The sequence below is a fragment of the Elephantulus edwardii genome, unplaced genomic scaffold (genome assembly GCF_000299155.1).
Source record: "Elephantulus edwardii isolate Elephantulus edwardi_28Jun2011 unplaced genomic scaffold, EleEdw1.0 scaffold00096, whole genome shotgun sequence".
Taxonomy (NCBI): domain Eukaryota; kingdom Metazoa; phylum Chordata; class Mammalia; order Macroscelidea; family Macroscelididae; genus Elephantulus; species Elephantulus edwardii.
The window spans coordinates 7,689,397-7,697,437 of record NW_006399846.1 but is presented as its reverse complement, the minus strand read 5'-3'; the positions used below and the strand labels follow the sequence as shown (position 1 = coordinate 7,697,437).

At 42.1% G+C, this 8,041-nt stretch overlaps 2 pseudogenes; one reads left to right on the top strand and one right to left on the bottom strand.

Annotated features, from left to right (window-relative positions):
* LOC102845183 overlaps positions 1 to 8,041 on the bottom strand; it is a 40,230-nt pseudogene that overhangs the window by 17,807 nt on the left and 14,382 nt on the right.
* Positions 6,158 to 7,730, top strand: LOC102859989 (annotated as a pseudogene).

Genomic DNA, 8,041 nt, shown 5'->3' with positions numbered 1-8,041 from the left:
GGTGGGTGAGGGGGAGGGAGTGCGGGGGGATTGTATACCAATGAAAGAATTTTTTTTTTTTACTTATCAAAGAGAGAAGTGAACTGGAGTGGAGGGGTGGGCAGGGAGAAAAGTGCAACAGTGAATGAATGGAAATCCAAAATCTCTGTAAATGTTCATTAAAATTAATAAAATAAAATGCAAAAAGAAAGGAAATGCAGGGAATAAAGATACCTTGAAGGTCTTTGAGTGGCACAAATAGTTTGCTCTTGGCTACTAATCAAAAGGTTGGCAGTTCAAACTCATCCAGTGACACCGCAGGAGAAAAGCATGGCAATTTGTTTCCATACAGATTGTTGTTGTTGTTGTTGTTGTGTGCCGTCAAGTTGCCTGCAACTTGTATAACAACCTACGTTAGTTCTGAAGCCTGTCCTGTCCTGATCCAGTCTCACTGACTACAAAACACAGCCACCCCTATTGCCCTAGTTACTGTATTAATCCATCTCATCCGGGGTCTTCCTCTCCTGCACTGTCCTTCCACCCTTCCAAGCATGATGTCCTTCTTCAAGGATCAGTCCCTCCCAGCCACATGAAGATGGAACTTCAAAATCCTAGCCTCCACTTTCCACACAGTGTCACTCAGTGGTCACAAAAACAAGGTGAGCTCTTGAGTCAATCTCAATGCTGTATTATTAGCCTTTCAAGCTCTATGATCTCACTGTGTTGCAGCTTCCTCCTGTGTAAACGTGGACACAAATGTTACCATCACAGAGCTGCTGTGAGAATGAGTTATCACCTGTAGAAAATGGAAACAGAGTTCAGTACAGAGGAAGGGCTGATTCTCACTAAGGAGCCTTGGTGGTGCAGTGGTTAAGTGTCTGGCTGCTAATGGAAAGGTTAGGGGTTTGAATCCACCAGATGCTCCATGAAAGGTGCTCCTGTGTAAGGAGCACTCTGATTGCATTCCCAAGACAGATTTATTTGTTCTTATGGCAGTCCAAGTATATTCAATACCCTCTGTCACCACCACAATTCAAATGCATTGATTCTTCTTCTGTCATCTATATTCCTTGTTCAACTTTCAGATGCTTAAAAAGTGACTGAAAACACCATAGCTATAAAGATTATGGCCATAGAACACTGTGGAGCTGTTCTAATCTGTCCCATAGGATCACAAGCAGTAAGAACTGACTTGATGGCAATAAGTTAGGTTCTTCTGTTGCTGGTCTCACTGTTGTCACCACGTATGAACCCTCAGAGGGCTCTGGTATAGGAATAAACTGACAGCCCATCCCATGAGGAACCCTCCGAATGACAAAGCCTCTCTTGGACATGAGGAAAGAGCAGCCTTCCTGGAAGCCCCGAGGACTGGGATGACTACAGGTGGAGGACAAACAGCTGTCTTACCTATTAGCTGCTCTTTTCTCTTCATCACTTTCATATTCAGCCAGGACCAACTCCTCCTCCCCAGATTCTAGCTGCTCCGCCCCTGCTCCTGCTGCCAGCATCTCCCTGCTGAGGCGGAGGAGACTCTCCATTTCTTCTTCTTCCTGTCTCTGGAGGGGCAGTAAGGAAGTGGGAAGGAGAAATATCAGAACTAACACCCATCTACTTGACAGTGCCAGCCTCCAGCATGCCCACCACCAAGGACTGCCTTTCACACATGACCACGTTCTACAGCAGAGGGGACTCATCTCCCGTGTGAGTTCCTCAGATCAAATTATCCAAGCATAGATGATGAAAGTTTATAAAGTCAGCAAAGGTCAGAGAAAGGAGACAGAGACCCTGGCCACGCACACAACTGAGCTACATGAGTCCCCGAGCAGCACACCACAGCCGGGTCCCAGGCTGGGCACTCACCGCCCTCTTGGCTGCAAACTTGAGCTGCGTGTTGTGACGGAGCTGCTGGAGGCGTTCTTCTTGCTTCTTCCTCCTGACTTGCTCTTCCTAAGGAGGGGAGAACCATGGAAAACATTTGCAGAAGGCCCAAAGCCAGAGCTTTCTTAGAGAGTCTGGGCTGTGGGAATAGTGAGTCCAAAGGACTAATGGACCACGTCAACCCCAGCTCCATGACCTTGATCAGAACAGGATGGTGCTCGGAGACTGCTACTGCCGACGACCCCAGAAGAGACTGCATCTTTTTAGGGGGGGGGGATGTGGAGCAAAACTGAAAAGATTAATATGAATTCTAACAATTAGAAGTTTCTGCTTTGATAGGGGCAGGTGGAATCCCAAGAGTATGGTCCTTATCCACCCTTTAACTCATTTTAATAACTTATGTTTCAGCAAAATAACAGTCCTATAACATGAACAGGGAAGTATGCACTCTCAAAACAACCAACTGCACAAAATCAAGGACAGTATTTGCTTATTGATAAAGCTCAGAAGGCTGGAAGGGCTAGAAAAGAAGGATGAATGGAAACTGTAAACACAGGAGAAAATGGGGGAAATGTTGCCACTCTGGGGGGATTGTAATCAAGGTTAGGAGTCAAAACATGTAGGAATTGTGAATGGTAACCCAATTTAGTTTTTTTAAGTACAATTTTCATTTTATACTGGTTTGCTTATAAAGTTCATACACATTATCACACTGCGTCTTTCCCATTTCCTTTACCCACTCCTCCCTCCAGCCATTAAATTGTGCAACCCTACAATTAACCACCCACCCATACCAACCTACCCCACCCCTGCCCATCCTCACCCCTCTACTCCCCACCTCCTTGGACCCTTATACATGTTCTACAGTAATGGTCTTATACAGTATTTTGTCCTTATGGGGCTGAGTTAGTTCACTTAGCATAATGCTCTCCAGTCCCTCCCAAGTTAGGTAGTAACTAAAGAAATCATTGTTCCTGTGTGCTGCATAGTTTTCCATCATGTGACTGGACCATAATTTCTTAATCCATTCAATACTAGTTGGAAATATGGGTTGCTTTCATGTTCTTGAAAAGGTAAACAATGCTACTATGAACATTGGTGTACAAGTCTCAGTTTGTACCTCAGTTCTTTCTCTCAGGGTACTTTCCAAGCAGTGGAATAGCTGGGTCATATGGAATTTCTATGTTCAGCGTTCAGAGGAAATGCCAAACTATCTTCCAGAATGGTTGTACCATTGTACAATCTCAACAAAAATGTATGAGTTCTTATCTTGCCATATCGCCCCAACATTTATTACTTGCTGTCATGCTAAACTTTCCCACTACTACTAGAGTGAAATGGTATCTTATTGTGGTTTTTCTTTGCATCTCTTTTATCACCAGTGATTTTGAGCATTTCTTCAGGTGTCTGTTGGCCATTCGAAAATTCTTCCCATGTCTTTTGCCTATTTTGTAATTGTGTTATCAGTCTTTTTCTTGTGGAGGCCCTGTAGGATTCTGTAAACTTTTGATATGAACCTCTTGTCTGAAATGGTATTGCCAACTGTTTTTCCCAGTAGGTAGGTTTTCTTTTCACTCTGTTGGAAAATGTTCTTGATGCACGCAGGGATTTAATCTTTAGAAAGTCCTATTCATCAATTTTATCCTCTCCAAATATGCATTTCTGGCTGTATTTGGCAGTCTCCTTATGCCATAGACTAGGTCGTCTAAGCTTGATTCCAGTTTGTCTCTGATAAACTTTATGGTTTTGGGCTTTATTCCCAGGTCTCTGATCCACTTTGTGTTGATTTTTATGTACAGTGTGAGATGTGGATCCTGTTTCAGCTTTCTGCAGGTAACAGTCTAGTTTTGCCTGCAGCATTTGTTGAAGATGTTTCCCCATTTGATAGGTTTCATTTCTTTGTAGACTATCAGTTGACCATAGACAGCTAGGTCTATTTTTGGTTCTCAATTCTGTTCCATTGGTCTATGTGCCTGTCACTGTACCAGTATCATGCTATTTTAGTTACTACTACTGTGTAGTAAGTTTTGAGGTCAGGAAATGCTATGCCTCCCACTTCATTTTTGGTTTTCGGAAGTGCTTCACTCATTCTGGATCTCTTTACTATTATTAACTTGACAATTTCCCTTTCAATCTCTGAAAAATGAATTTGGTATCTGTATTGGGATTGCTTTTAACATATATATTGCTTTTGGTAGGATTGTCATTTTCACAATATTGAGTTTTCCTATCCATGAACGGGGCACATTTTTTCATTTCCTTAGGTCTTTTATTGTGTCTTGCAGATGTTCTGTCGTTTTCTTTGTACAGGTCTTTTGTATCTCTAGTCAGGTTCACTCCCAAGTATCTCAATTTGTGGTTGGCTATTGTAAATGGTATTGCTTTCTTGGTTTTCATCTCTGAGGGTAACCCAATTTGTTTATAAGCTTTTACCCAAAGCATAATTTTCTAAAAAGAATAAAAATCAAGCCTAGGCTGCTCAGTCAAGTTTCCCTTTACACTGGACAGAGCTTCCTTCTGGCCGATATCTGCAGTTACTGGAACATGCCCTCTCAGGCCCCACCTAACTCCTAGTCTCAACCTCACTGTTGTAAAAGCCTGGATTCTACCTTCTAAAGCAGCGAATTCTTTATCCAATTCATCCCTTAATTAAGCTCGCAGTTACTAAGACATGTTGCCCATGACAATGACTGGGTTCATTTCCCAGGTTGGGAATCATCTTGTCTAGAAAAGGCCTGTTTAAACATGTAATTCAAAAAAAGACAGCAAGAGGGCAGCATCATCCACTCAAGAAAGTTGATAACAGAGGTAAGAGATGAGAGGAAATCAAAGAACCCACCTGTCTACACTTCAGGATCAGGCTGAACTAATCGTCTCAGCCCTGCTTCCCAGCTCACTCCTATTACTTGTCACCCTCAATCTTCACCTTGAGTCGGTCCACCAGGTCCCTTTCTTCCTTTTTCTGCACAAACTGAGTAACCCAGTCAGGCTCTCCAGCAGGCTTCGTGGAACCTGGGCTCTCCTGACTGGGGGATGACTGAGCCAGGGGATGGGCTTTCCCGTCAATTAAGGAGACACTTCCAGTTTCAAGGATATGGGTGTCTTTCTGATGTTTCTTCTATTCAACGTCATGGAGCCAGGAGAAGACCTCACAAATAAGACTTAAAAGTTTCCCCTAACTAGAGGAAAAAATATTTTCAGAAACAGAGGGTAAAATAAAGGTTCCCACAAGAAACAATATAAGACCTAAAAAAATGGGAAAATGTTCCCTGTTCATAGGTAAGAAGACTCAATACAGTGAAAATGACAATCCTACTAAAAGCAATCTACATGTTTGACGCAATCTCAATACAGATAACACATTCATTTTTTTTAAAAGATAGACAAGGCAATTGGCAAGTTTATTTGGAAAAGAAAGAGACCCCAAATAAACAAAGCACTTCTAAAAAAAAAAGAACGAAGTGGAAAGCATAGCATTCCTTGATCTCAAAATCTACTACACAGCTGAATAACTAAAACAGCATGGTACTGGTACAATGACAGGCACATAGACCAATGGAACAGAATTGGGAACCCAGAAATCAATCCATCTATGCATGGTCAACTGATATTTCACAAGAAAATAAAACCTGTCAAATGGGGAAACAACAACCTCTTCAACAAATGGTGCTGGCAAAACTGGGCTGTTATCTGCAGAGTCAAAGCAAAATTCACACCTCTCACCATACACACAAATCAACTCAAGGTAGATCAGAGACCTAAGGGTAAAACCCAAAACATAAAGAGCATAAGAAACAAAAAGGGACCAAACGTGGAAGACCTAGCCTATGCTATAAAGAGACGGGCAAATACAGCCAGAAATACATAACCAGGATAGGATAAAATTGATGAATGAGACTTTCTAAAGATGAATTCCCTATGTGCATCAAAAACTTCCTCCAATATGGTGAAAAGAAAACCTACTGACTGGGGGGAAAAAACATTTGGAAACACGTCTCAGACAAGGGTCTCATAACAAAAGTTTACAGAATCCCACAGGGCCTCCACAAGAAAAAGACTGATAACACAGTTACAAAATGGGCAAAAGACATGGAAAAACTTCAGAGGAAGACACTTGGATGGCCAACAGACACATGAAGAAATCTCAAAATTACTGGCAATAAGAGAAATGCAAATCAAAACCACAATATCATCTCACCCCAGCAGCACTGGGAAAGTTTAACAGGACAGCAAGCAAATGTTGGAGAGGATACAGAGAGATAGGAACTCTCAAATGCTGTTGGTGGGCTTCTAAAGTGGTATGACCACTTTGGAAGGCAATCTGGGGTTTCTTCAAAAAGCTGAACTCAGAAATTTAATATGATGCAGTTATTCCACTACTAGGAGTATACCCTAAGGAAATTAGAACCAAGACACATATGGGATTTGTACACCAGTGTTCATAGCAGCACTATTCACTATGATAAAAACACAGAACAGTCCAAATGTCCAAGCACCATTAAGTGGATTGATAAAGTGTGGTAGTCACATGACCAAATATTACACAGCACTCAGGAGCAATGATTTCTAAAATTACTACATAACTTGGCAGAGACTAGAGAGCGTTATGCTAAGTGAATTTATTTTATTTTTTTTATTATTTGTTTGTGTGTGTACTGTCAAATCAGATTTGACTGGTACAGGAGGAGATGGTTCCTCCTTCTCCAGCAAAGCATCTGGTGGATTTGAACTGCACACCTCTGGGAGTGCAGTGCAGCTTCTTGCATGCTAAGTGAATTAACTCAGTCTCACAGGGACAAATACCGCATAGACTATTATTGTAGAATGTAAGTAATAAAATGTGTATGAGAATCTAAGAGGGGAAGGGTGGAAGCAGAGGTGTGAGGATGGGTGGGGGAAAATCATACACAATTTGATGGGTGGAGGGAGTGGTAAAGGAAATGTGAAAGATCTAGGAGGGATTTGGAAAGACTGGGTAATGGTGGGCATAGTTCAAGAATTATTAATTTTATAAAATATAATGAATGGGGCAACTGCAGCAGCTCCTTGGAAACAGAAAGGGCTCCTGGGGCTGGTAGTCTGACCGCTGAGAGCTGCTGTCGTGGCAGCTGCTCTACGGGGCTGTTTGTAGGTCCTTTTGTTGCTGCTTTCAGGGGATGTCCAGAGCTCAGAGGTACCTGGGGCTGCTGCCAAGGGACCAGGAGGAAGTGGAGTCAGTGTTGAATATCGCTTCAAGATTGAGGAGCATACACTTGTTCCAGGGGTCAAGCCCCAGGGCTGGATCTCGATGGCCTGAGTGCTTGTAGATGGAGAGAGGAGCACATTGGCTCCCTTAAGACAGATGGCAGGTTTGTGGTTCATGACAGATGTTCTGGATCTTACGTTGTGCAAGTTATATCTACAGCTTGCAGATGTGATCCCGTCTGAGTGGTTATCACTTCAAAAGGAAAAATGAGAGCAAGATATGTGAATTACATGAAAAGGTCAGAAGTAGTCAGACTATCCTATCCTCTCCAAATGAAATCTTCAGGTCCCCCGTCCCACTTTATTAAGAGGGGATCCTGGGGCCGGACAGAGTTTCTGATGAACCCCATGGTTATGATGATGGTTCTTCCATTACTGATATTTGTGCTTCTGCCCAAAGTCATCAACTGACAGGAGACAGGAGATGGAGCAATTGATGAATATGCTGAATTCCAGCCATGAATCATCTGATATTGCTAAATTCATGAAAAGACTCCTCTTCAAAATCATCTGGCAAGTCTAGCAGTGGCAGCAGTAAAACTGGCAAAAGTGGAGCTGGGAAAAGGAGGTTGTTGGCCAGTCCACAGCTGGTGTTTGCACAAATATGGCAACAACAGGTGGCATCCTAGTGTTGAGGAAAAACCATGTGAAGCAACTACTGTAAATGACTCCACCTGAAAGCTGATCTCCTATACCTATTGTGTGTGATAACTTCTGAGAACATGTTTTGTACTTGATACACAAGAAAAGCCAGCTTTCATCCTTTGTCTGTTATAAGGTCAATATTGATGTCACTGAATTAATTACAATTTCCTATAAAAATGACATTAATCAATTACATGAGCTTCTATACATTATATTAAAATAAGTCTTAATCCAGAAAAAAAACCATCATAATGAATGGGAATGATTATATGAAATGCAATGTGAATGAAGGATA